We start from the raw sequence: 23027 nt of genomic DNA on the forward strand, positions 1-23027 counted from the left end.
CTCGTATCATTTGATGCCAAAGACATACCCGTCTCCAAAGCCCAGGGACTTCTTGGCTCACATGGTACAGGGCTAACGACACAGAGCATGGTCGGCGTACGCGCCAGCTGGCACGCGCAAGCGCAAGGCCTTGGACGATGGATAGCTCATCCGGACGAGGCGCAGCTGAATGCTTTAAAGGTCCATGGCTCAATCAAGATGCCTTAAAGTGCGGTCATAGGCAACGTCTCTGTGCCCTTCAGGGCTGCTTAAGTTGAAGTGATCTTACTGAGTGCGCTGTTCCATGTTGGGACCAGGAGGGGCGATGTAGCTCACCACCCTCTGAACTTCAGTTGCTACCACAGACAAGCCCATGCACAGCTTAGACTCAAGCTAAAAGTCCAGCAGCGTATGGCACAGGCCATCAAGCCATTTTCATTAGTTTCGTGGGGAGCAGATCTGCCTTTCACGTGGGAAGTCGGTCTCCTCTGCCCTAACGAGGGGGGAGCTTCTGGACAAAGTCCATGCGGTCGGATTGGAAAACTGCCCTGCGATTGTGACTGCTGTCGGAGTAATGTGTTCAGCGCCTCGCTGGAAAATCAAAGAAAGGGCCACTGCGCCACGGGCAAAGTGGCTGATTTCGGTACGGCCAAGTCTCCAAGACGCAGGGTCCTGGCTCACGGTAAAGTGCAGGTGTATTTCACCATGTAAAGAATTGATCAGTACGTCAGTCCAAAGTCAAGCTGTACTGGTCCCATGTGGCCTGTGGAATCTCAAGGTGGCCTCGAGGAGTGTAGCTGGTTTCTGTAGTGTAGTGGTTATCACGTTCGCCTAACACGCGAAAGGTCCCCGGTTCGAAACCGGGCAGAAACACGAGAGCTCCTCTTCTGTTTTTCACGGCCCGAGAGAAACATTTTTCTTGCATGTTCATCGATCGTCGTCACTGGGAGCTCCTTTGTCGTTCCTGCTTGACGGGCGCTCGGTCCCCGAGGCCGGTTAGCTCAGTTGGTTAGAGCGTGGTGCTAATAACGCCAAGGTCGCGGGTTCGATCCCCGTACGGGCCAAAACAGCTTTTTCACGTTAACCCAGCAAGCGCCGTGGCCTCTGTCAGTCTCTTTGCGTGGACCTTGGATAAAAGCTCTTGCTGGAGAATGCGGGCATCGATCCCGCTACCTCTTGCATGCTAAGCGAGCGCTCTACCATTTGAGCTAATTCCCCTTTTCCTTTGCTGCGCTCGTATCATTTGATGCCAAAGACATACCCGTCTCCAAAGCCCAGGGACTTCTTGGCTCACATGGTACAGGGCTAACGACACAGAGCATGGTCGGCGTACGCGCCAGCTGGCACGCGCAAGCGCAAGGCCTTGGACGATGGATAGCTCATCCGGACGAGGCGCAGCTGAATGCTTTAAAGGTCCATGGCTCAATCAAGATGCCTTAAAGTGCGGTCATAGGCAACGTCTCTGTGCCCTTCAGGGCTGCTTAAGTTGAAGTGATCTTACTGAGTGCGCTGTTCCATGTTGGGACCAGGAGGGGCGATGTAGCTCACCACCCTCTGAACTTCAGTTGCTACCACAGACAAGCCCATGCACAGCTTAGACTCAAGCTAAAAGTCCAGCAGCGTATGACACAGGCCATCAAGCCATTTTCATTAGTTTCGTGGGGAGCAGATCTGCCTTTCACGTGGGAAGTCGGTCTCCTCTGCCCTAACGAGGGGGGAGCTTCTGGACAAAGTCCATGCGGTCGGATTGGAAAACTGCCCTGCGATTGTGACTGCTGTCGGAGTAATGTGTTCAGCGCCTCGCTGGAAAATCAAAGAAAGGGCCACTGCGCCACGGGCAAAGTGGCTGATTTCGGTACGGCCAAGTCTCCAAGACGCAGGGTCCTGGCTCACGGTAAAGTGCAGGTGTATTTCACCATGTAAAGAATTGATCAGTACGTCAGTCCAAAGTCAAGCTGTACTGGTCCCATGTGGCCTGTGGAATCTCAAGGTGGCCTCGAGGAGTGTAGCTGGTTTCTGTAGTGTAGTGGTTATCACGTTCGCCTAACACGCGAAAGGTCCCCGGTTCGAAACCGGGCAGAAACACGAGAGCTCCTCTTCTGTTTTTCACGGCCCGAGAGAAACATTTTTCTTGCATGTACATCGATCGTCGTCACTGGGAGCTCCTTTGTCGTTCCTGCTTGACGGGCGCTCGGTCCCCGAGGCCGGTTAGCTCAGTTGGTTAGAGCGTGGTGCTAATAACGCCAAGGTCGCGGGTTCGATCCCCGTACGGGCCAAAACAGCTTTTTCACGTTAACCCAGCAAGCGCCGTGGCCTCTGTCAGTCTCTTTGCGTGGACCTTGGATAAAAGCTCTTGCTGGAGAATGCGGGCATCGATCCCGCTACCTCTCGCATGCTAAGCGAGCGCTCTACCATTTGAGCTAATTCCCCTTTTCCTTTGCTGCGCTCGTATCATTTGATGCCAAAGACATACCCGTCTCCAAAGCCCAGGGACTTCTTGGCTCACATGGTACAGGGCTAACGACACAGAGCATGGTCGGCGTACGCGCCAGCTGGCACGCGCAAGCGCAAGGCCTTGGACGATGGATAGCTCATCCGGACGAGGCGCAGCTGAATGCTTTAAAGGTCCATGGCTCAATCAAGATGCCTTAAAGTGCGGTCATAGGCAACGTCTCTGTGCCCTTCAGGGCTGCTTAAGTTGAAGTGATCTTACTGAGTGCGCTGTTCCATGTTGGGACCAGGAGGGGCGATGTAGCTCACCACCCTCTGAACTTCAGTTGCTACCACAGACAAGCCCATGCACAGCTTAGACTCAAGCTAAAAGTCCAGCAGCGTATGACACAGGCCATCAAGCCATTTTCATTAGTTTCGTGGGGAGCAGATCTGCCTTTCACGTGGGAAGTCGGTCTCCTCTGCCCTAACGAGGGGGGAGCTTCTGGACAAAGTCCATGCGGTCGGATTGGAAAACTGCCCTGCGATTGTGACTGCTGTCGGAGTAATGTGTTCAGCGCCTCGCTGGAAAATCAAAGAAAGGGCCACTGCGCCACGGGCAAAGTGGCTGATTTCGGTACGGCCAAGTCTCCAAGACGCAGGGTCCTGGCTCACGGTAAAGTGCAGGTGTATTTCACCATGTAAAGAATTGATCAGTACGTCAGTCCAAAGTCAAGCTGTACTGGTCCCATGTGGCCTGTGGAATCTCAAGGTGGCCTCAAGGAGTGTAGCTGGTTTCTGTAGTGTAGTGGTTATCACGTTCGCCTAACACGCGAAAGGTCCCCGGTTCGAAACCGGGCAGAAACACGAGAGCTCCTCTTCTGTTTTTCACGGCCCGAGAGAAACATTTTTCTTGCATGTACATCGATCATCGTCACTGGGAGCTCCTTTGTCGTTCCTGCTTGACGGGCGCTCGGTCCCCGAGGCCGGTTAGCTCAGTTGGTTAGAGCGTGGTGCTAATAACGCCAAGGTCGCGGGTTCGATCCCCGTACGGGCCAAAACAGCTTTTTCACGTTAACCCAGCAAGCGCCGTGGCCTCTGTCAGTCTCTTTGCGTGGACCTTGGATAAAAGCTCTTGCTGGAGAATGCGGGCATCGATCCCGCTACCTCTCGCATGCTAAGCGAGCGCTCTACCATTTGAGCTAATTCCCCTTTTCCTTTGCTGCGCTCGTATCATTTGATGCCAAAGACATACCCGTCTCCAAAGCCCAGGGACTTCTTGGCTCACATGGTACAGGGCTAACGACACAGAGCATGGTCGGCGTACGCGCCAGCTGGCACGCGCAAGCGCAAGGCCTTGGACGATGGATAGCTCATCCGGACGAGGCGCAGCTGAATGCTTTAAAGGTCCATGGCTCAATCAAGATGCCTTAAAGTGCGGTCATAGGCAACGTCTCTGTGCCCTTCAGGGCTGCTTAAGTTGAAGTGATCTTACTGAGTGCGCTGTTCCATGTTGGGACCAGGAGGGGCGATGTAGCTCACCACCCTCTGAACTTCAGTTGCTACCACAGACAAGCCCATGCACAGCTTAGACTCAAGCTAAAAGTCCAGCAGCGTATGACACAGGCCATCAAGCCATTTTCATTAGTTTCGTGGGGAGCAGATCTGCCTTTCACGTGGGAAGTCGGTCTCCTCTGCCCTAACGAGGGGGGAGCTTCTGGACAAAGTCCATGCGGTCGGATTGGAAAACTGCCCTGCGATTGTGACTGCTGTCGGAGTAATGTGTTCAGCGCCTCGCTGGAAAATCAAAGAAAGGGCCACTGCGCCACGGGCAAAGTGGCTGATTTCGGTACGGCCAAGTCTCCAAGACGCAGGGTCCTGGCTCACGGTAAAGTGCAGGTGTATTTCACCATGTAAAGAATTGATCAGTACGTCAGTCCAAAGTCAAGCTGTACTGGTCCCATGTGGCCTGTGGAATCTCAAGGTGGCCTCGAGGAGTGTAGCTGGTTTCTGTAGTGTAGTGGTTATCACGTTCGCCTAACACGCGAAAGGTGCCCGGTTCGAAACCGGGCAGAAACACGAGAGCTCCTCTTCTGTTTTTCACGGCCCGAGAGAAACATTTTTCTTGCATGTACATCGATCGTCGTCACTGGGAGCTCCTTTGTCGTTCCTGCTTGACGGGCGCTCGGTCCCCGAGGCCGGTTAGCTCAGTTGGTTAGAGCGTGGTGCTAATAACGCCAAGGTCGCGGGTTCGATCCCCGTACGGGCCAAAACAGCTTTTTCACGTTAACCCAGCAAGCGCCTTGGCCTCTGTCAGTCTCTTTGCGTGGACCTTGGATAAAAGCTCTTGCTGGAGAATGCGGGCATCGATCCCGCTACCTCTCGCATGCTAAGCGAGCGCTCTACCATTTGAGCTAATTCCCCTTTTCCTTTGCTGCGCTCGTATCATTTGATGCCAAAGACATACCCGTCTCCAAAGCCCAGGGACTTCTTGGCTCACATGGTACAGGGCTAACGACACAGAGCATGGTCGGCGTACGCGCCAGCTGGCACGCGCAAGCGCAAGGCCTTGGACGATGGATAGCTCATCCGGACAAGGCGCAGCTGAATGCTTTAAAGGTCCATGGCTCAATCAAGATGCCTTAAAGTGCGGTCATAGGCAACGTCTCTGTGCCCTTCAGGGCTGCTTAAGTTGAAGTGATCTTACTGAGTGCGCTGTTCCATGTTGGGACCAGGAGGGGCGATGTAGCTCACCACCCTCTGAACTTCAGTTGCTACCACAGACAAGCCCATGCACAGCTTAGACTCAAGCTAAAAGTCCAGCAGCGTATGACACAGGCCATCAAGCCATTTTCATTAGTTTCGTGGGGAGCAGATCTGCCTTTCACGTGGGAAGTCGGTCTCCTCTGCCCTAACGAGGGGGGAGCTTCTGGACAAAGTCCATGCGGTCGGATTGGAAAACTGCCCTGCGATTGTGACTGCTGTCGGAGTAATGTGTTCAGCGCCTCGCTGGAAAATCAAAGAAAGGGCCACTGCGCCACGGGCAAAGTGGCTGATTTCGGTACGGCCAAGTCTCCAAGACGCAGGGTCCTGGCTCACGGTAAAGTGCAGGTGTATTTCACCATGTAAAGAATTGATCAGTACGTCAGTCCAAAGTCAAGCTGTACTGGTCCCATGTGGCCTGTGGAATCTCAAGGTGGCCTCGAGGAGTGTAGCTGGTTTCTGTAGTGTAGTGGTTATCACGTTCGCCTAACACGCGAAAGGTCCCCGGTTCGAAACCGGGCAGAAACACGAGAGCTCCTCTTCTGTTTTTCACGGCCCGAGAGAAACATTTTTCTTGCATGTACATCGATCGTCGTCACTGGGAGCTCCTTTGTCGTTCCTGCTTGACGGGCGCTCGGTCCTCGAGGCCGGTTAGCTCAGTTGGTTAGAGCGTGGTGCTAATAACGCCAAGGTCGCGGGTTCGATCCCCGTACAGGCCAAAACAGCTTTTTCACGTTAACCCAGCAAGCGCCGTGGCCTCTGTCAGTCTCTTTGCGTGGACCTTGGATAAAAGCTCTTGCTGGAGAATGCGGGCATCGATCCCGCTACCTCTCGCATGCTAAGCGAGCGCTCTACCATTTGAGCTAATTCCCCTTTTCCTTTGCTGCGCTCGTATCATTTGATGCCAAAGACATACCCGTCTCCAAAGCCCAGGGACTTCTTGGCTCACATGGTACAGGGCTAACGACACAGAGCATGGTCGGCGTACGCGCCAGCTGGCACGCGCAAGCGCAAGGCCTTGGACGATGTATAGCTCATCCGGACGAGGCGCAGCTGAATGCTTTAAAGGTCCATGGCTCAATCAAGATGCCTTAAAGTGCGGTCATAGGCAACGTCTCTGTGCCCTTCAGGGCTGCTTAAGTTGAAGTGATCTTACTGAGTGCGCTGTTCCATGTTGGGACCAGGAGGGGCGATGTAGCTCACCACCCTCTGAACTTTAGTTGCTACCACAGACAAGCCCATGCACAGCTTAGACTCAAGCTAAAAGTCCAGCAGCGTATGACACAGGCCATCAAGCCATTTTCATTAGTTTTGTGGGGAGCAGATCTGCCTTTCACGTGGGAAGTCGGTCTCCTCTGCCCTAACGAGGGGGGAGCTTCTGGACAAAGTCCATGCGGTCGGATTGGAAAACTGCCCTGCGATTGTGACTGCTGTCGGAGTAATGTGTTCAGCGCCTCGCTGGAAAATCAAAGAAAGGGCCACTGCGCCACGGGCAAAGTGGCTGATTTCGGTACGGCCAAGTCTCCAAGACGCAGGGTCCTGGCTCACGGTAAAGTGCAGGTGTATTTCACCATGTAAAGAATTGATCAGTACGTCAGTCCAAAGTCAAGCTGTACTGGTCCCATGTGGCCTGTGGAATCTCAAGGTGGCCTCGAGGAGTGTACCTGGTTTCTGTAGTGTAGTGGTTATCACGTTCGCCTAACACGCGAAAGGTCCCTGGTTCGAAACCGGGCAGAAACACGAGAGCTCCTCTTCTGTTTTTCACGGCCCGAGAGAAACATTTTTCTTGCATGTACATCGATCGTCGTCACTGGGAGCTCCTTTGTCGTTCCTGCTTGACGGGCACTCGGTCCCCGAGGCCGGTTAGCTCAGTTGGTTAGAGCGTGGTGCTAATAACGCCAAGGTCGCGGGTTCGATCCCCGTACGGGCCAAAACAGCTTTTTCACGTTAACCCAGCAAGCGCCGTGGCCTCTGTCAGTCTCTTTGCGTGGACCTTGGATAAAAGCTCTTGCTGGAGAATGCGGGCATCGATCCCGCTACCTCTCGCATGCTAAGCGAGCGCTCTACCATTTGAGCTAATTCCCCTTTTCCTTTGCTGCGCTCGTATCATTTGATGCCAAAGACATACCCGTCTCCAAAGCCCAGGGACTTCTTGGCTCACATGGTACAGGGCTAACGACACAGAGCATGGTCGGCGTACGCGCCAGCTGGCACGCGCAAGCGCAAGGCCTTGGACGATGTATAGCTCATCCGGACGAGGCGCAGCTGAATGCTTTAAAGGTCCATGGCTCAATCAAGATGCCTTAAAGTGCGGTCATAGGCAACGTCTCTGTGCCCTTCAGGGCTGCTTAAGTTGAAGTGATCTTACTGAGTGCGCTGTTCCATGTTGGGACCAGGAGGGGCGATGTAGCTCACCACCCTCTGAACTTTAGTTGCTACCACAGACAAGCCCATGCACAGCTTAGACTCAAGCTAAAAGTCCAGCAGCGTATGACACAGGCCATCAAGCCATTTTCATTAGTTTTGTGGGGAGCAGATCTGCCTTTCACGTGGGAAGTCGGTCTCCTCTGCCCTAACGAGGGGGGAGCTTCTGGACAAAGTCCATGCGGTCGGATTGGAAAACTGCCCTGCGATTGTGACTGCTGTCGGAGTAATGTGTTCAGCGCCTCGCTGGAAAATCAAAGAAAGGGCCACTGCGCCACGGGCAAAGTGGCTGATTTCGGTACGGCCAAGTCTCCAAGACGCAGGGTCCTGGCTCACGGTAAAGTGCAGGTGTATTTCACCATGTAAAGAATTGATCAGTACGTCAGTCCAAAGTCAAGCTGTACTGGTCCCATGTGGCCTGTGGAATCTCAAGGTGGCCTCGAGGAGTGTACCTGGTTTCTGTAGTGTAGTGGTTATCACGTTCGCCTAACACGCGAAAGGTCCCTGGTTCGAAACCGGGCAGAAACACGAGAGCTCCTCTTCTGTTTTTCACGGCCCGAGAGAAACATTTTTCTTGCATGTACATCGATCGTCGTCACTGGGAGCTCCTTTGTCGTTCCTGCTTGACGGGCACTCGGTCCCCGAGGCCGGTTAGCTCAGTTGGTTAGAGCGTGGTGCTAATAACGCCAAGGTCGCGGGTTCGATCCCCGTACGGGCCAAAACAGCTTTTTCACGTTAACCCAGCAAGCGCCGTGGCCTCTGTCAGTCTCTTTGCGTGGACCTTGGATAAAAGCTCTTGCTGGAGAATGCGGGCATCGATCCCGCTACCTCTCGCATGCTAAGCGAGCGCTCTACCATTTGAGCTAATTCCCCTTTTCCTTTGCTGCGCTCGTATCATTTGATGCCAAAGACATACCCGTCTCCAAAGCCCAGGGACTTCTTGGCTCACATGGTACAGGGCTAACGACACAGAGCATGGTCGGCGTACGCGCCAGCTGGCACGCGCAAGCGCAAGGCCTTGGACGATGGATAGCTCATCCGGACGAGGCGCAGCTGAATGCTTTAAAGGTCCATGGCTCAATCAAGATGCCTTAAAGTGCGGTCATAGGCAACGTCTCTGTGCCCTTCAGGGCTGCTTAAGTTGAAGTGATCTTACTGAGTGCGCTGTTCCATGTTGGGACCAGGAGGGGCGATGTAGCTCACCACCCTCTGAACTTCAGTTGCTACCACAGACAAGCCCATGCACAGCTTAGACTCAAGCTAAAAGTCCAGCAGCGTATGACACAGGCCATCAAGCCATTTTCATTAGTTTCGTGGGGAGCAGATCTGCCTTTCACGTGGGAAGTCGGTCTCCTCTGCCCTAACGAGGGGGGAGCTTCTGGACAAAGTCCATGCGGTCGGATTGGAAAACTGCCCTGCGATTGTGACTGCTGTCGGAGTAATGTGTTCAGCGCCTCGCTGGAAAATCAAAGAAAGGGCCACTGCGCCACGGGCAAAGTGGCTGATTTCGGTACGGCCAAGTCTCCAAGACGCAGGGTCCTGGCTCACGGTAAAGTGCAGGTGTATTTCACCATGTAAAGAATTGATCAGTACGTCAGTCCAAAGTCAAGCTGTACTGGTCCCATGTGGCCTGTGGAATCTCAAGGTGGCCTCGAGGAGTGTAGCTGGTTTCTGTAGTGTAGTGGTTATCACGTTCGCCTAACACGCGAAAGGTCCCCGGTTCGAAACCGGGCAGAAACACGAGAGCTCCTCTTCTGTTTTTCATGGCCCGAGAGAAACATTTTTCTTGCATGTACATCGATCGTCGTCACTGGGAGCTCCTTTGTCGTTCCTGCTTGACGGGCGCTCGGTCCTCGAGGCCGGTTAGCTCAGTTGGTTAGAGCGTGGTGCTAATAACGCCAAGGTCGCGGGTTCGATCCCCGTACAGGCCAAAACAGCTTTTTCACGTTAACCCAGCAAGCGCCGTGGCCTCTGTCAGTCTCTTTGCGTGGACCTTGGATAAAAGCTCTTGCTGGAGAATGCGGGCATCGATCCCGCTACCTCTCGCATGCTAAGCGAGCGCTCTACCATTTGAGCTAATTCCCCTTTTCCTTTGCTGCGCTCGTATCATTTGATGCCAAAGACATACCCGTCTCCAAAGCCCAGGGACTTCTTGGCTCACATGGTACAGGGCTAACGACACAGAGCATGGTCGGCGTACGCGCCAGCTGGCACGCGCAAGCGCAAGGCCTTGGACGATGGATAGCTCATCCGGACGAGGCGCAGCTGAATGCTTTAAAGGTCCATGGCTCAATCAAGATGCCTTAAAGTGCGGTCATAGGCAACGTCTCTGTGCCCTTCAGGGCTGCTTAAGTTGAAGTGATCTTACTGAGTGCGCTGTTCCATGTTGGGACCAGGAGGGGCGATGTAGCTCACCACCCTCTGAACTTTAGTTGCTACCACAGACAAGCCCATGCACAGCTTAGACTCAAGCTAAAAGTCCAGCAGCGTATGACACAGGCCATCAAGCCATTTTCATTAGTTTTGTGGGGAGCAGATCTGCCTTTCACGTGGGAAGTCGGTCTCCTCTGCCCTAACGAGGGGGGAGCTTCTGGACAAAGTCCATGCGGTCGGATTGGAAAACTGCCCTGCGATTGTGACTGCTGTCGGAGTAATGTGTTCAGCGCCTCGCTGGAAAATCAAAGAAAGGGCCACTGCGCCACGGGCAAAGTGGCTGATTTCGGTACGGCCAAGTCTCCAAGACGCAGGGTCCTGGCTCACGGTAAAGTGCAGGTGTATTTCACCATGTAAAGAATTGATCAGTACGTCAGTCCAAAGTCAAGCTGTACTGGTCCCATGTGGCCTGTGGAATCTCAAGGTGGCCTCGAGGAGTGTACCTGGTTTCTGTAGTGTAGTGGTTATCACGTTCGCCTAACACGCGAAAGGTCCCTGGTTCGAAACCGGGCAGAAACACGAGAGCTCCTCTTCTGTTTTTCACGGCCCGAGAGAAACATTTTTCTTGCATGTACATCGATCGTCGTCACTGGGAGCTCCTTTGTCGTTCCTGCTTGACGGGCACTCGGTCCCCGAGGCCGGTTAGCTCAGTTGGTTAGAGCGTGGTGCTAATAACGCCAAGGTCGCGGGTTCGATCCCCGTACGGGCCAAAACAGCTTTTTCACGTTAACCCAGCAAGCGCCGTGGCCTCTGTCAGTCTCTTTGCGTGGACCTTGGATAAAAGCTCTTGCTGGAGAATGCGGGCATCGATCCCGCTACCTCTCGCATGCTAAGCGAGCGCTCTACCATTTGAGCTAATTCCCCTTTTCCTTTGCTGCGCTCGTATCATTTGATGCCAAAGACATACCCGTCTCCAAAGCCCAGGGACTTCTTGGCTCACATGGTACAGGGCTAACGACACAGAGCATGGTCGGCGTACGCGCCAGCTGGCACGCGCAAGCGCAAGGCCTTGGACGATGTATAGCTCATCCGGACGAGGCGCAGCTGAATGCTTTAAAGGTCCATGGCTCAATCAAGATGCCTTAAAGTGCGGTCATAGGCAACGTCTCTGTGCCCTTCAGGGCTGCTTAAGTTGAAGTGATCTTACTGAGTGCGCTGTTCCATGTTGGGACCAGGAGGGGCGATGTAGCTCACCACCCTCTGAACTTTAGTTGCTACCACAGACAAGCCCATGCACAGCTTAGACTCAAGCTAAAAGTCCAGCAGCGTATGACACAGGCCATCAAGCCATTTTCATTAGTTTTGTGGGGAGCAGATCTGCCTTTCACGTGGGAAGTCGGTCTCCTCTGCCCTAACGAGGGGGGAGCTTCTGGACAAAGTCCATGCGGTCGGATTGGAAAACTGCCCTGCGATTGTGACTGCTGTCGGAGTAATGTGTTCAGCGCCTCGCTGGAAAATCAAAGAAAGGGCCACTGCGCCACGGGCAAAGTGGCTGATTTCGGTACGGCCAAGTCTCCAAGACGCAGGGTCCTGGCTCACGGTAAAGTGCAGGTGTATTTCACCATGTAAAGAATTGATCAGTACGTCAGTCCAAAGTCAAGCTGTACTGGTCCCATGTGGCCTGTGGAATCTCAAGGTGGCCTCGAGGAGTGTACCTGGTTTCTGTAGTGTAGTGGTTATCACGTTCGCCTAACACGCGAAAGGTCCCTGGTTCGAAACCGGGCAGAAACACGAGAGCTCCTCTTCTGTTTTTCACGGCCCGAGAGAAACATTTTTCTTGCATGTACATCGATCGTCGTCACTGGGAGCTCCTTTGTCGTTCCTGCTTGACGGGCACTCGGTCCCCGAGGCCGGTTAGCTCAGTTGGTTAGAGCGTGGTGCTAATAACGCCAAGGTCGCGGGTTCGATCCCCGTACGGGCCAAAACAGCTTTTTCACGTTAACCCAGCAAGCGCCGTGGCCTCTGTCAGTCTCTTTGCGTGGACCTTGGATAAAAGCTCTTGCTGGAGAATGCGGGCATCGATCCCGCTACCTCTCGCATGCTAAGCGAGCGCTCTACCATTTGAGCTAATTCCCCTTTTCCTTTGCTGCGCTCGTATCATTTGATGCCAAAGACATACCCGTCTCCAAAGCCCAGGGACTTCTTGGCTCACATGGTACAGGGCTAACGACACAGAGCATGGTCGGCGTACGCGCCAGCTGGCACGCGCAAGCGCAAGGCCTTGGACGATGGATAGCTCATCCGGACGAGGCGCAGCTGAATGCTTTAAAGGTCCATGGCTCAATCAAGATGCCTTAAAGTGCGGTCATAGGCAACGTCTCTGTGCCCTTCAGGGCTGCTTAAGTTGAAGTGATCTTACTGAGTGCGCTGTTCCATGTTGGGACCAGGAGGGGCGATGTAGCTCACCACCCTCTGAACTTCAGTTGCTACCACAGACAAGCCCATGCACAGCTTAGACTCAAGCTAAAAGTCCAGCAGCGTATGACACAGGCCATCAAGCCATTTTCATTAGTTTCGTGGGGAGCAGATCTGCCTTTCACGTGGGAAGTCGGTCTCCTCTGCCCTAACGAGGGGGGAGCTTCTGGACAAAGTCCATGCGGTCGGATTGGAAAACTGCCCTGCGATTGTGACTGCTGTCGGAGTAATGTGTTCAGCGCCTCGCTGGAAAATCAAAGAAAGGGCCACTGCGCCACGGGCAAAGTGGCTGATTTCGGTACGGCCAAGTCTCCAAGACGCAGGGTCCTGGCTCACGGTAAAGTGCAGGTGTATTTCACCATGTAAAGAATTGATCAGTACGTCAGTCCAAAGTCAAGCTGTACTGGTCCCATGTGGCCTGTGGAATCTCAAGGTGGCCTCGAGGAGTGTAGCTGGTTTCTGTAGTGTAGTGGTTATCACGTTCGCCTAACACGCGAAAGGTCCCCGGTTCGAAACCGGGCAGAAACACGAGAGCTCCTCTTCTGTTTTTCACGGCCTGAGAGAAACATTTTTCTTGCATGTACATCGATCGTCGTCACTGGGAGCTCCTTTGTCGTTCCTGCTTGACGGGCGCTCGGTCCCCGAGGCCGGTTAGCTCAGTTGGTTAGAGCGTGGTGCTAATAACGCCAAGGTCGCGGGTTCGATCCCCGTACGGGCCAAAACAGCTTTTTCACGTTAACCCAGCAAGCGCCGTGGCCTCTGTCAGTCTCTTTGCGTGGACCTTGGATAAAAGCTCTTGCTGGAGAATGCGGGCATCGATCCCGCTACCTCTCGCATGCTAAGCGAGCGCTCTACCATTTGAGCTAATTCCCCTTTTCCTTTGCTGCGCTCGTATCATTTGATGCCAAAGACATACCCGTCTCCAAAGCCCAGGGACTTCTTGGCTCACATGGTACAGGGCTAACGACACAGAGCATGGTCGGCGTACGCGCCAGCTGGCACGCGCAAGCGCAAGGCCTTGGACGATGGATAGCTCATCCGGACGAGGCGCAGCTGAATGCTTTAAAGGTCCATGGCTCAATCAAGATGCCTTAAAGTGCGGTCATAGGCAACGTCTCTGTGCCCTTCAGGGCTGCTTAAGTTGAAGTGATCTTACTGAGTGCGCTGTTCCATGTTGGGACCAGGAGGGGCGATGTAGCTCACCACCCTCTGAACTTCAGTTGCTACCACAGACAAGCCCATGCACAGCTTAGACTCAAGCTAAAAGTCCAGCAGCGTATGGCACAGGCCATCAAGCCATTTTCATTAGTTTCGTGGGGAGCAGATCTGCCTTTCACGTGGGAAGTCGGTCTCCTCTGCCCTAACGAGGGGGGAGCTTCTGGACAAAGTCCATGCGGTCGGATTGGAAAACTGCCCTGCGATTGTGACTGCTGTCGGAGTAATGTGTTCAGCGCCTCGCTGGAAAATCAAAGAAAGGGCCACTGCGCCACGGGCAAAGTGGCTGATTTCGGTACGGCCAAGTCTCCAAGACGCAGGGTCCTGGCTCACGGTAAAGTGCAGGTGTATTTCACCATGTAAAGAATTGATCAGTACGTCAGTCCAAAGTCAAGCTGTACTGGTCCCATGTGGCCTGTGGAATCTCAAGGTGGCCTCGAGGAGTGTACCTGGTTTCTGTAGTGTAGTGGTTATCACGTTCGCCTAACACGCGAAAGGTCCCTGGTTCGAAACCGGGCAGAAACACGAGAGCTCCTCTTCTGTTTTTCACGGCCCGAGAGAAACATTTTTCTTGCATGTACATCGATCGTCGTCACTGGGAGCTCCTTTGTCGTTCCTGCTTGACGGGCACTCGGTCCCCGAGGCCGGTTAGCTCAGTTGGTTAGAGCGTGGTGCTAATAACGCCAAGGTCGCGGGTTCGATCCCCGTACGGGCCAAAACAGCTTTTTCACGTTAACCCAGCAAGCGCCGTGGCCTCTGTCAGTCTCTTTGCGTGGACCTTGGATAAAAGCTCTTGCTGGAGAATGCGGGCATCGATCCCGCTACCTCTCGCATGCTAAGCGAGCGCTCTACCATTTGAGCTAATTCCCCTTTTCCTTTGCTGCGCTCGTATCATTTGATGCCAAAGACATACCCGTCTCCAAAGCCCAGGGACTTCTTGGCTCACATGGTACAGGGCTAACGACACAGAGCATGGTCGGCGTACGCGCCAGCTGGCACGCGCAAGCGCAAGGCCTTGGACGATGGATAGCTCATCCGGACGAGGCGCAGCTGAATGCTTTAAAGGTCCATGGCTCAATCAAGATGCCTTAAAGTGCGGTCATAGGCAACGTCTCTGTGCCCTTCAGGGCTGCTTAAGTTGAAGTGATCTTACTGAGTGCGCTGTTCCATGTTGGGACCAGGAGGGGCGATGTAGCTCACCACCCTCTGAACTTCAGTTGCTACCACAGACAAGCCCATGCACAGCTTAGACTCAAGCTAAAAGTCCAGCAGCGTATGACACAGGCCATCAAGCCATTTTCATTAGTTTCGTGGGGAGCAGATCTGCCTTTCACGTGGGAAGTCGGTCTCCTCTGCCCTAACGAGGGGGGAGCTTCTGGACAAAGTCCATGCGGTCGGATTGGAAAACTGCCCTGCGATTGTGACTGCTGTCGGAGTAATGTGTTCAGCGCCTCGCTGGAAAATCAAAGAAAGGGCCACTGCGCCACGGGCAAAGTGGCTGATTTCGGTACGGCCAAGTCTCCAAGACGCAGGGTCCTGGCTCACGGTAAAGTGCAGGTGTATTTCACCATGTAAAGAATTGATCAGTACGTCAGTCCAAAGTCAAGCTGTACTGGTCCCATGTGGCCTGTGGAATCTCAAGGTGGCCTCGAGGAGTGTAGCTGGTTTCTGTAGTGTAGTGGTTATCACGTTCGCCTAACACGCGAAAGGTCCCCGGTTCGAAACCGGGCAGAAACACGAGAGCTCCTCTTCTGTTTTTCACGGCCTGAGAGAAACATTTTTCTTGCATGTACATCGATCGTCGTCACTGGGAGCTCCTTTGTCGTTCCTGCTTGACGGGCGCTCAGTCCCCGAGGCCGGTTAGCTCAGTTGGTTAGAGCGTGGTGCTAATAACGCCAAGGTCGCGGGTTCGATCCCCGTACGGGCCAAAACAGCTTTTTCACGTTAACCCAGCAAGCGCCGTGGCCTCTGTCAGTCTCTTTGCGTGGACCTTGGATAAAAGCTCTTGCTGGAGAATGCAGGCATCGATCCCGCTACCTCTCGCATGCTAAGCGAGCGCTCTACCATTTGAGCTAATTCCCCTTTTCCTTTGCTGCGCTCGTATCATTTGATGCCAAAGACATACCCGTCTCCAAAGCCCAGGGACTTCTTGGCTCACATGGTACAGGGCTAACGACACAGAGCATGGTCGGCGTACGCGCCAGCTGGCACGCGCAAGCGCAAGGCCTTGGACGATGGATAGCTCATCCGGACGAGGCGCAGCTGAATGCTTTAAAGGTCCATGGCTCAATCAAGATGCCTTAAAGTGCGGTCATAGGCAACGTCTCTGTGCCCTTCAGGGCTGCTTAAGTTGAAGTGATCTTACTGAGTGCGCTGTTCCATGTTGGGACCAGGAGGGGCGATGTAGCTCACCACCCTCTGAACTTCAGTTGCTACCACAGACAAGCCCATGCACAGCTTAGACTCAAGCTAAAAGTCCAGCAGCGTATGGCACAGGCCATCAAGCCATTTTCATTAGTTTCGTGGGGAGCAGATCTGCCTTTCACGTGGGAAGTCGGTCTCCTCTGCCCTAACGAGGGGGGAGCTTCTGGACAAAGTCCATGCGGTCGGATTGGAAAACTGCCCTGCGATTGTGACTGCTGTCGGAGTAATGTGTTCAGCGCCTCGCTGGAAAATCAAAGAAAGGGCCACTGCGCCACGGGCAAAGTGGCTGATTTCGGTACGGCCAAGTCTCCAAGACGCAGGGTCCTGGCTCACGGTAAAGTGCAGGTGTATTTCACCATGTAAAGAATTGATCAGTACGTCAGTCCAAAGTCAAGCTGTACTGGTCCCATGTGGCCTGTGGAATCTCAAGGTGGCCTCGAGGAGTGTAGCTGGTTTCTGTAGTGTAGTGGTTATCACGTTCGCCTAACACGCGAAAGGTCCCCGGTTCGAAACCGGGCAGAAACACGAGAGCTCCTCTTCTGTTTTTCACGGCCCGAGAGAAACATTTTTCTTGCATGTACATCGATCGTCGTCACTGGGAGCTCCTTTGTCGTTCCTGCTTGACGGGCGCTCAGTCCCCGAGGCCGGTTAGCTCAGTTGGTTAGAGCGTGGTGCTAATAACGCCAAGGTCGCGGGTTCGATCCCCGTACGGGCCAAAACAGCTTTTTCACGTTAACCCAGCAAGCGCCGTGGCCTCTGTCAGTCTCTTTGCGTGGACCTTGGATAAAAGCTCTTGCTGGAGAATGCGGGCATCGATCCCGCTACCTCTCGCATGCTAAGCGAGCGCTCTACCATTTGAGCTAATTCCCCTTTTCCTTTGCTGCGCTCGTATCATTTGATGCCAAAGACATACCCGTCTCCAAAGCCCAGGGACTTCTTGGCTCACATGGTACAGGGCTAACGACACAGAGCATGGTCGGCGTACGCGCCAGCTGGCACGCGCAAGCGCAAGGCCTTGGACGATGGATAGCTCATCCGGACGAGGCGCAGCTGAATGCTTTAAAGGTCCATGGCTCAATCAAGATGCCTTAAAGTGCGGTCATAGGCAACGTCTCTGTGCCCTTCAGGGCTGCTTAAGTTGAAGTGATCTTACTGAGTGCGCTGTTCCATGTTGGGACCAGGAGGGGCGATGTAGCTCACCACCCTCTGAACTTTAGTTGCTACCACAGACAAGCCCATGCACAGCTTAGACTCAAGCTAAAAGTCCAGCAGCGTATGACACAGGCCATCAAGCCATTTTCATTAGTTTTGTGGGGAGCAGATCTGCCTTTCACGTGGGAAGTCGGTCTCCTCTGCCCTAACGAGGGGGGAGCTTCTGGACAAAGTCCATGCGGTCGGATTGGAAAACTGCCCTGCGATTGTGACTGCTGTCGGAGTAATGTGTTCAGCGCCTCGCTGGAAAATCAAAGAAAGGGCCACTGCGCCACGGGCAAAGTGGCTGATTTCGGTACGGCCAAGTCTCCAAGACGCAGGGTCCTGGCTCACGGTAAAGTGCAGGTGTATTTCACCATGTAAAGAATTGATCAGTACGTCAGTCCAAAGTCAAGCTGTACTGGTCCCATGTGGCCTGTGGAATCTCAAGGTGGCCTCGAGGAGTGTACCTGGTTTCTGTAGTGTAGTGGTTATCACGTTCGCCTAACACGCGAAAGGTCCCTGGTTCGAAACCGGGCAGAAACACGAGAGCTCCTCTTCTGTTTTTCACGGCCCGAGAGAAACATTTTTCTTGCATGTACATCGATCGTCGTCACTGGGAGCTCCTTTGTCGTTCCTGCTTGACGGGCACTCGGTCCCCGAGGCCGGTTAGCTCAGTTGGTTAGAGCGTGGTGCTAATAACGCCAAGGTCGCGGGTTCGATCCCCGTACGGGCCAAAACAGCTTTTTCACGTTAACCCAGCAAGCGCCGTGGCCTCTGTCAGTCTCTTTGCGTGGACCTTGGATAAAAGCTCTTGCTGGAGAATGCGGGCATCGATCCCGCTACCTCTCGCATGCTAAGCGAGCGCTCTACCATTTGAGCTAATTCCCCTTTTCCTTTGCTGCGCTCGTATCATTTGATGCCAAAGACATACCCGTCTCCAAAGCCCAGGGACTTCTTGGCTCACATGGTACAGGGCTAACGACACAGAGCATGGTCGGCGTACGCGCCAGCTGGCACGCGCAAGCGCAAGGCCTTGGACGATGGATAGCTCATCCGGACGAGGCGCAGCTGAATGCTTTAAAGGTCCATGGCTCAATCAAGATGCCTTAAAGTGCGGTCATAGGCAACGTCTCTGTGCCCTTCAGGGCTGCTTAAGTTGAAGTGATCTTACTGAGTGCGCTGTTCCATGTTGGGACCAGGAGGGGCGATGTAGCTCACCACCCTCTGAACTTCAGTTGCTACCACAGACAAGCCCATGCACAGCTTAGACTCAAGCTAAAAGTCCAGCAGCGTATGGCACAGGCCATCAAGCCATTTTCATTAGTTTCGTGGGGAGCAGATCTGCCTTTCACGTGGGAAGTCGGTCTCCTCTGCCCTAACGAGGGGGGAGCTTCTGGACAAAGTCCATGCGGTCGGATTGGAAAACTGCCCTGCGATTGTGACTGCTGTCGGAGTAATGTGTTCAGCGCCTCGCTGGAAAATCAAAGAAAGGGCCACTGCGCCACGGGCAAAGTGGCTGATTTCGGTACGGCCAAGTCTCCAAGACGCAGGGTCCTGGCTCACGGTAAAGTGCAGGTGTATTTCACCATGTAAAGAATTGATCAGTACGTCAGTCCAAAGTCAAGCTGTACTGGTCCCATGTGGCCTGTGGAATCTCAAGGTGGCCTCGAGGAGTGTAGCTGGTTTCTGTAGTGTAGTGGTTATCACGTTCGCCTAACACGCGAAAGGTCCCCGGTTCGAAACCGGGCAGAAACACGAGAGCTCCTCTTCTGTTTTTCACGGCCCGAGAGAAACATTTTTCTTGCATGTACATCGATCGTCGTCACTGGGAGCTCCTTTGTCGTTCCTGCTTGACGGGCGCTCAGTCCCCGAGGCCGGTTAGCTCAGTTGGTTAGAGCGTGGTGCTAATAACGCCAAGGTCGCGGGTTCGATCCCCGTACGGGCCAAAACAGCTTTTTCACGTTAACCCAGCAAGCGCCGTGGCCTCTGTCAGTCTCTTTGCGTGGACCTTGGATAAAAGCTCTTGCTGGAGAATGCGGGCATCGATCCCGCTACCTCTCGCATGCTAAGCGAGCGCTCTACCATTTGAGCTAATTCCCCTTTTCCTTTGCTGTGCTCGTATCATTTGATGCCAAAGACATACCCGTCTCCAAAGCCCAGGGACTTCTTGGCTCACATGGTACAGGGCTAACGACACAGAGCATGGTCGGCGTACGCGCCAGCTGGCACGCGCAAGCGCAAGGCCTTGGACGATGGATAGCTCATCCGGACGAGGCGCAGCTGAATGCTTTAAAGGTCCATGGCTCAATCAAGATGCCTTAAAGTGCGGTCATAGGCAACGTCTCTGTGCCCTTCAGGGCTGCTTAAGTTGAAGTGATCTTACTGAGTGCGCTGTTCCATGTTGGGACCAGGAGGGGCGATGTAGCTCACCACCCTCTGAACTTTAGTTGCTACCACAGACAAGCCCATGCACAGCTTAGACTCAAGCTAAAAGTCCAGCAGCGTATGACACAGGCCATCAAGCCATTTTCATTAGTTTTGTGGGGAGCAGATCTGCCTTTCACGTGGGAAGTCGGTCTCCTCTGCCCTAACGAGGGGGGAGCTTCTGGACAAAGTCCATGCGGTCGGATTGGAAAACTGCCCTGCGATTGTGACTGCTGTCGGAGTAATGTGTTCAGCGCCTCGCTGGAAAATCAAAGAAAGGGCCACTGCGCCACGGGCAAAGTGGCTGATTTCGGTACGGCCAAGTCTCCAAGACGCAGGGTCCTGGCTCACGGTAAAGTGCAGGTGTATTTCACCATGTAAAGAATTGATCAGTACGTCAGTCCAAAGTCAAGCTGTACTGGTCCCATGTGGCCTGTGGAATCTCAAGGTGGCCTCGAGGAGTGTACCTGGTTTCTGTAGTGTAGTGGTTATCACGTTCGCCTAACACGCGAAAGGTCCCTGGTTCGAAACCGGGCAGAAACACGAGAGCTCCTCTTCTGTTTTTCACGGCCCGAGAGAAACATTTTTCTTGCATGTACATCGATCGTCGTCACTGGGAGCTCCTTTGTCGTTCCTGCTTGACGGGCACTCGGTCCCCGAGGCCGGTTAGCTCAGTTGGTTAGAGCGTGGTGCTAATAACGCCAAGGTCGCGGGTTCGATCCCCGTACGGGCCAAAACAGCTTTTTCACGTTAACCCAGCAAGCGCCGTGGCCTCTGTCAGTCTCTTTGCGTGGACCTTGGATAAAAGCTCTTGCTGGAGAATGCGGGCATCGATCCCGCTACCTCTCGCATGCTAAGCGAGCGCTCTACCATTTGAGCTAATTCCCCTTTTCCTTTGCTGCGCTCGTATCATTTGATGCCAAAGACATACCCGTCTCCAAAGCCCAGGGACTTCTTGGCTCACATGGTACAGGGCTAACGACACAGAGCATGGTCGGCGTACGCGCCAGCTGGCACGCGCAAGCGCAAGGCCTTGGACGATGGATAGCTCATCCGGACGAGGCGCAGCTGAATGCTTTAAAGGTCCATGGCTCAATCAAGATGCCTTAAAGTGCGGTCATAGGCAACGTCTCTGTGCCCTTCAGGGCTGCTTAAGTTGAAGTGATCTTACTGAGTGCGCTGTTCCATGTTGGGACCAGGAGGGGCGATGTAGCTCACCACCCTCTGAACTTCAGTTGCTACCACAGACAAGCCCATGCACAGCTTAGACTCAAGCTAAAAGTCCAGCAGCGTATGGCACAGGCCATCAAGCCATTTTCATTAGTTTCGTGGGGAGCAGATCTGCCTTTCACGTGGGAAGTCGGTCTCCTCTGCCCTAACGAGGGGGGAGCTTCTGGACAAAGTCCATGCGGTCGGATTGGAAAACTGCCCTGCGATTGTGACTGCTGTCCGAGTAATGTGTTCAGCGCCTCGCTGGAAAATCAAAGAAAGGGCCACTGCGCCACGGGCAAAGTGGCTGATTTCGGTACGGCCAAGTCTCCCAGACGCAGGGTCCTGGCTCACGGTAAAGTGCAGGTGTATTTCACCATGTAAAGAATTGATCAGTACGTCAGTCCAAAGTCAAGCTGTACTGGTCCCATGTGGCCTGTGGAATCTCAAGGTGGCCTCGAGGAGTGTAGCTGGTTTCTGTAGTGTAGTGGTTATCACGTTCGCCTAACACGCGAAAGGTCCCCGGTTCGAAACCGGGCAGAAACACGAGAGCTCCTCTTCTGTTTTTCACGGCCCGAGAGAAACATTTTTCTTGCATGTACATCGATCGTCGTCACTGGGAGCTCCTTTGTCGTTCCTGCTTGACGGGCACTCAGTCCCCGAGGCCGGTTAGCTCAGTTGGTTAGAGCGTGGTGCTAATAACGCCAAGGTCGCGGGTTCGATCCCCGTACGGGCCAAAACAGCTTTTTCACGTTAACCCAGCAAGCGCCGTGGCCTCTGTCAGTCTCTTTGCGTGGACCTTGGATAAAAGCTCTTGCTGGAGAATGCGGGCATCGATCCCGCTACCTCTCGCATGCTAAGCGAGCGCTCTACCATTTGAGCTAATTCCCCTTTTCCTTTGCTGCGCTCGTATCATTTGATGCCAAAGACATACCCGTCTCCAAAGCCCAGGGACTTCTTGGCTCACATGGTACAGGGCTAACGACACAGAGCATGGTCGGCGTACGCGCCAGCTGGCACGCGCAAGCGCAAGGCCTTGGACGATGGATAGCTCATCCGGACGAGGCGCAGCTGAATGCTTTAAAGGTCCATGGCTCAATCAAGATGCCTTAAAGTGCGGTCATAGGCAACGTCTCTGTGCCCTTCAGGGCTGCTTAAGTTGAAGTGATCTTACTGAGTGCGCTGTTCCATGTTGGGACCAGGAGGGGCGATGTAGCTCACCACCCTCTGAACTTTAGTTGCTACCACAGACAAGCCCATGCACAGCTTAGACTCAAGCTAAAAGTCCAGCAGCGTATGACACAGGCCATCAAGCCATTTTCATTAGTTTTGTGGGGAGCAGATCTGCCTTTCACGTGGGAAGTCGGTCTCCTCTGCCCTAACGAGGGGGGAGCTTCTGGACAAAGTCCATGCGGTCGGATTGGAAAACTGCCCTGCGATTGTGACTGCTGTCGGAGTAATGTGTTCAGCGCCTCGCTGGAAAATCAAAGAAAGGGCCACTGCGCCACGGGCAAAGTGGCTGATTTCGGTACGGCCAAGTCTCCAAGACGCAGGGTCCTGGCTCACGGTAAAGTGCAGGTGTATTTCACCATGTAAAGAATTGATCAGTACGTCAGTCCAAAGTCAAGCTGTACTGGTCCCATGTGGCCTGTGGAATCTCAAGGTGGCCTCGAGGAGTGTACCTGGTTTCTGTAGTGTAGTGGTTATCACGTTCGCCTAACACGCGAAAGGTCCCTGGTTCGAAACCGGGCAGAAACACGAGAGCTCCTCTTCTGTTTTTCACGGCCCGAGAGAAACATTTTTCTTGCATGTACATCGATCGTCGTCACTGGGAGCTCCTTTGTCGTTCCTGCTTGACGGGCACTCGGTCCCCGAGGCCGGTTAGCTCAGTTGGTTAGAGCGTGGTGCTAATAACGCCAAGGTCGCGGGTTCGATCCCCGTACGGGCCAAAACAGCTTTTTCACGTTAACCCAGCAAGCGCCGTGGCCTCTGTCAGTCTCTTTGCGTGGACCTTGGATAAAAGCTCTTGCTGGAGAATGCGGGCATCGATCCCGCTACCTCTCGCATGCTAAGCGAGCGCTCTACCATTTGAGCTAATTCCCCTTTTCCTTTGCTGC

General features: G+C 53.8%; 44 non-coding genes across 44 annotated transcripts; 27 read left to right on the plus strand and 17 right to left on the minus strand.

Annotated features, from left to right (window-relative positions):
- The first annotated feature begins 779 nt into the window (after window positions 1-779).
- On the plus strand, window positions 780-852 carry trnav-aac (transfer RNA valine (anticodon AAC)). Its single transcript has one exon. It is a non-coding gene; the product is annotated as a tRNA-Val (tRNA).
- A 117-nt stretch (window positions 853-969) lies between these two features.
- Window positions 970-1043, plus strand: trnai-aau (transfer RNA isoleucine (anticodon AAU)). Its single transcript has one exon. It is a non-coding gene; the product is annotated as a tRNA-Ile (tRNA).
- A 948-nt stretch (window positions 1044-1991) lies between these two features.
- Window positions 1992-2064, plus strand: trnav-aac (transfer RNA valine (anticodon AAC)). The gene has a single exon. It is a non-coding gene; the product is annotated as a tRNA-Val (tRNA).
- A 117-nt stretch (window positions 2065-2181) lies between these two features.
- trnai-aau (transfer RNA isoleucine (anticodon AAU)) lies at window positions 2182-2255 on the plus strand. The gene has a single exon. It is a non-coding gene; the product is annotated as a tRNA-Ile (tRNA).
- Window positions 2256-2336: 81 nt separating this feature from the next.
- trnaa-agc (transfer RNA alanine (anticodon AGC)) lies at window positions 2337-2409 on the minus strand. Its single transcript has one exon. It is a non-coding gene; the product is annotated as a tRNA-Ala (tRNA).
- A 794-nt stretch (window positions 2410-3203) lies between these two features.
- Window positions 3204-3276, plus strand: trnav-aac (transfer RNA valine (anticodon AAC)). The gene has a single exon. It is a non-coding gene; the product is annotated as a tRNA-Val (tRNA).
- Window positions 3277-3393: 117 nt separating this feature from the next.
- Window positions 3394-3467, plus strand: trnai-aau (transfer RNA isoleucine (anticodon AAU)). The gene has a single exon. It is a non-coding gene; the product is annotated as a tRNA-Ile (tRNA).
- Window positions 3468-3548: 81 nt separating this feature from the next.
- trnaa-agc (transfer RNA alanine (anticodon AGC)) lies at window positions 3549-3621 on the minus strand. The gene has a single exon. It is a non-coding gene; the product is annotated as a tRNA-Ala (tRNA).
- A 984-nt stretch (window positions 3622-4605) lies between these two features.
- trnai-aau (transfer RNA isoleucine (anticodon AAU)) lies at window positions 4606-4679 on the plus strand. The gene has a single exon. It is a non-coding gene; the product is annotated as a tRNA-Ile (tRNA).
- Window positions 4680-4760: 81 nt separating this feature from the next.
- Window positions 4761-4833, minus strand: trnaa-agc (transfer RNA alanine (anticodon AGC)). The gene has a single exon. It is a non-coding gene; the product is annotated as a tRNA-Ala (tRNA).
- Window positions 4834-5627: 794 nt separating this feature from the next.
- On the plus strand, window positions 5628-5700 carry trnav-aac (transfer RNA valine (anticodon AAC)). Its single transcript has one exon. It is a non-coding gene; the product is annotated as a tRNA-Val (tRNA).
- A 272-nt stretch (window positions 5701-5972) lies between these two features.
- On the minus strand, window positions 5973-6045 carry trnaa-agc (transfer RNA alanine (anticodon AGC)). Its single transcript has one exon. It is a non-coding gene; the product is annotated as a tRNA-Ala (tRNA).
- A 984-nt stretch (window positions 6046-7029) lies between these two features.
- trnai-aau (transfer RNA isoleucine (anticodon AAU)) lies at window positions 7030-7103 on the plus strand. The gene has a single exon. It is a non-coding gene; the product is annotated as a tRNA-Ile (tRNA).
- An 81-nt stretch (window positions 7104-7184) lies between these two features.
- Window positions 7185-7257, minus strand: trnaa-agc (transfer RNA alanine (anticodon AGC)). Its single transcript has one exon. It is a non-coding gene; the product is annotated as a tRNA-Ala (tRNA).
- A 984-nt stretch (window positions 7258-8241) lies between these two features.
- trnai-aau (transfer RNA isoleucine (anticodon AAU)) lies at window positions 8242-8315 on the plus strand. Its single transcript has one exon. It is a non-coding gene; the product is annotated as a tRNA-Ile (tRNA).
- Window positions 8316-8396: 81 nt separating this feature from the next.
- trnaa-agc (transfer RNA alanine (anticodon AGC)) lies at window positions 8397-8469 on the minus strand. The gene has a single exon. It is a non-coding gene; the product is annotated as a tRNA-Ala (tRNA).
- Window positions 8470-9263: 794 nt separating this feature from the next.
- On the plus strand, window positions 9264-9336 carry trnav-aac (transfer RNA valine (anticodon AAC)). Its single transcript has one exon. It is a non-coding gene; the product is annotated as a tRNA-Val (tRNA).
- Window positions 9337-9608: 272 nt separating this feature from the next.
- Window positions 9609-9681, minus strand: trnaa-agc (transfer RNA alanine (anticodon AGC)). The gene has a single exon. It is a non-coding gene; the product is annotated as a tRNA-Ala (tRNA).
- Window positions 9682-10665: 984 nt separating this feature from the next.
- Window positions 10666-10739, plus strand: trnai-aau (transfer RNA isoleucine (anticodon AAU)). The gene has a single exon. It is a non-coding gene; the product is annotated as a tRNA-Ile (tRNA).
- Window positions 10740-10820: 81 nt separating this feature from the next.
- trnaa-agc (transfer RNA alanine (anticodon AGC)) lies at window positions 10821-10893 on the minus strand. Its single transcript has one exon. It is a non-coding gene; the product is annotated as a tRNA-Ala (tRNA).
- A 984-nt stretch (window positions 10894-11877) lies between these two features.
- Window positions 11878-11951, plus strand: trnai-aau (transfer RNA isoleucine (anticodon AAU)). Its single transcript has one exon. It is a non-coding gene; the product is annotated as a tRNA-Ile (tRNA).
- An 81-nt stretch (window positions 11952-12032) lies between these two features.
- trnaa-agc (transfer RNA alanine (anticodon AGC)) lies at window positions 12033-12105 on the minus strand. Its single transcript has one exon. It is a non-coding gene; the product is annotated as a tRNA-Ala (tRNA).
- Window positions 12106-12899: 794 nt separating this feature from the next.
- On the plus strand, window positions 12900-12972 carry trnav-aac (transfer RNA valine (anticodon AAC)). The gene has a single exon. It is a non-coding gene; the product is annotated as a tRNA-Val (tRNA).
- Window positions 12973-13089: 117 nt separating this feature from the next.
- On the plus strand, window positions 13090-13163 carry trnai-aau (transfer RNA isoleucine (anticodon AAU)). The gene has a single exon. It is a non-coding gene; the product is annotated as a tRNA-Ile (tRNA).
- An 81-nt stretch (window positions 13164-13244) lies between these two features.
- On the minus strand, window positions 13245-13317 carry trnaa-agc (transfer RNA alanine (anticodon AGC)). The gene has a single exon. It is a non-coding gene; the product is annotated as a tRNA-Ala (tRNA).
- A 984-nt stretch (window positions 13318-14301) lies between these two features.
- On the plus strand, window positions 14302-14375 carry trnai-aau (transfer RNA isoleucine (anticodon AAU)). Its single transcript has one exon. It is a non-coding gene; the product is annotated as a tRNA-Ile (tRNA).
- An 81-nt stretch (window positions 14376-14456) lies between these two features.
- On the minus strand, window positions 14457-14529 carry trnaa-agc (transfer RNA alanine (anticodon AGC)). The gene has a single exon. It is a non-coding gene; the product is annotated as a tRNA-Ala (tRNA).
- Window positions 14530-15323: 794 nt separating this feature from the next.
- trnav-aac (transfer RNA valine (anticodon AAC)) lies at window positions 15324-15396 on the plus strand. The gene has a single exon. It is a non-coding gene; the product is annotated as a tRNA-Val (tRNA).
- Window positions 15397-15513: 117 nt separating this feature from the next.
- On the plus strand, window positions 15514-15587 carry trnai-aau (transfer RNA isoleucine (anticodon AAU)). Its single transcript has one exon. It is a non-coding gene; the product is annotated as a tRNA-Ile (tRNA).
- A 948-nt stretch (window positions 15588-16535) lies between these two features.
- On the plus strand, window positions 16536-16608 carry trnav-aac (transfer RNA valine (anticodon AAC)). Its single transcript has one exon. It is a non-coding gene; the product is annotated as a tRNA-Val (tRNA).
- A 117-nt stretch (window positions 16609-16725) lies between these two features.
- On the plus strand, window positions 16726-16799 carry trnai-aau (transfer RNA isoleucine (anticodon AAU)). The gene has a single exon. It is a non-coding gene; the product is annotated as a tRNA-Ile (tRNA).
- An 81-nt stretch (window positions 16800-16880) lies between these two features.
- trnaa-agc (transfer RNA alanine (anticodon AGC)) lies at window positions 16881-16953 on the minus strand. The gene has a single exon. It is a non-coding gene; the product is annotated as a tRNA-Ala (tRNA).
- Window positions 16954-17937: 984 nt separating this feature from the next.
- trnai-aau (transfer RNA isoleucine (anticodon AAU)) lies at window positions 17938-18011 on the plus strand. The gene has a single exon. It is a non-coding gene; the product is annotated as a tRNA-Ile (tRNA).
- Window positions 18012-18092: 81 nt separating this feature from the next.
- On the minus strand, window positions 18093-18165 carry trnaa-agc (transfer RNA alanine (anticodon AGC)). The gene has a single exon. It is a non-coding gene; the product is annotated as a tRNA-Ala (tRNA).
- A 794-nt stretch (window positions 18166-18959) lies between these two features.
- trnav-aac (transfer RNA valine (anticodon AAC)) lies at window positions 18960-19032 on the plus strand. The gene has a single exon. It is a non-coding gene; the product is annotated as a tRNA-Val (tRNA).
- A 117-nt stretch (window positions 19033-19149) lies between these two features.
- On the plus strand, window positions 19150-19223 carry trnai-aau (transfer RNA isoleucine (anticodon AAU)). The gene has a single exon. It is a non-coding gene; the product is annotated as a tRNA-Ile (tRNA).
- An 81-nt stretch (window positions 19224-19304) lies between these two features.
- Window positions 19305-19377, minus strand: trnaa-agc (transfer RNA alanine (anticodon AGC)). The gene has a single exon. It is a non-coding gene; the product is annotated as a tRNA-Ala (tRNA).
- A 984-nt stretch (window positions 19378-20361) lies between these two features.
- Window positions 20362-20435, plus strand: trnai-aau (transfer RNA isoleucine (anticodon AAU)). Its single transcript has one exon. It is a non-coding gene; the product is annotated as a tRNA-Ile (tRNA).
- An 81-nt stretch (window positions 20436-20516) lies between these two features.
- trnaa-agc (transfer RNA alanine (anticodon AGC)) lies at window positions 20517-20589 on the minus strand. The gene has a single exon. It is a non-coding gene; the product is annotated as a tRNA-Ala (tRNA).
- Window positions 20590-21383: 794 nt separating this feature from the next.
- trnav-aac (transfer RNA valine (anticodon AAC)) lies at window positions 21384-21456 on the plus strand. The gene has a single exon. It is a non-coding gene; the product is annotated as a tRNA-Val (tRNA).
- Window positions 21457-21573: 117 nt separating this feature from the next.
- On the plus strand, window positions 21574-21647 carry trnai-aau (transfer RNA isoleucine (anticodon AAU)). Its single transcript has one exon. It is a non-coding gene; the product is annotated as a tRNA-Ile (tRNA).
- Window positions 21648-21728: 81 nt separating this feature from the next.
- Window positions 21729-21801, minus strand: trnaa-agc (transfer RNA alanine (anticodon AGC)). Its single transcript has one exon. It is a non-coding gene; the product is annotated as a tRNA-Ala (tRNA).
- Window positions 21802-22785: 984 nt separating this feature from the next.
- Window positions 22786-22859, plus strand: trnai-aau (transfer RNA isoleucine (anticodon AAU)). Its single transcript has one exon. It is a non-coding gene; the product is annotated as a tRNA-Ile (tRNA).
- Window positions 22860-22940: 81 nt separating this feature from the next.
- On the minus strand, window positions 22941-23013 carry trnaa-agc (transfer RNA alanine (anticodon AGC)). The gene has a single exon. It is a non-coding gene; the product is annotated as a tRNA-Ala (tRNA).
- Between the last annotated feature and the right edge of the window lie 14 nt (window positions 23014-23027).

Source organism: Hoplias malabaricus, chromosome 15 (assembly GCF_029633855.1).
Source record: "Hoplias malabaricus isolate fHopMal1 chromosome 15, fHopMal1.hap1, whole genome shotgun sequence".
NCBI classification, from domain to species: domain Eukaryota; kingdom Metazoa; phylum Chordata; class Actinopteri; order Characiformes; family Erythrinidae; genus Hoplias; species Hoplias malabaricus.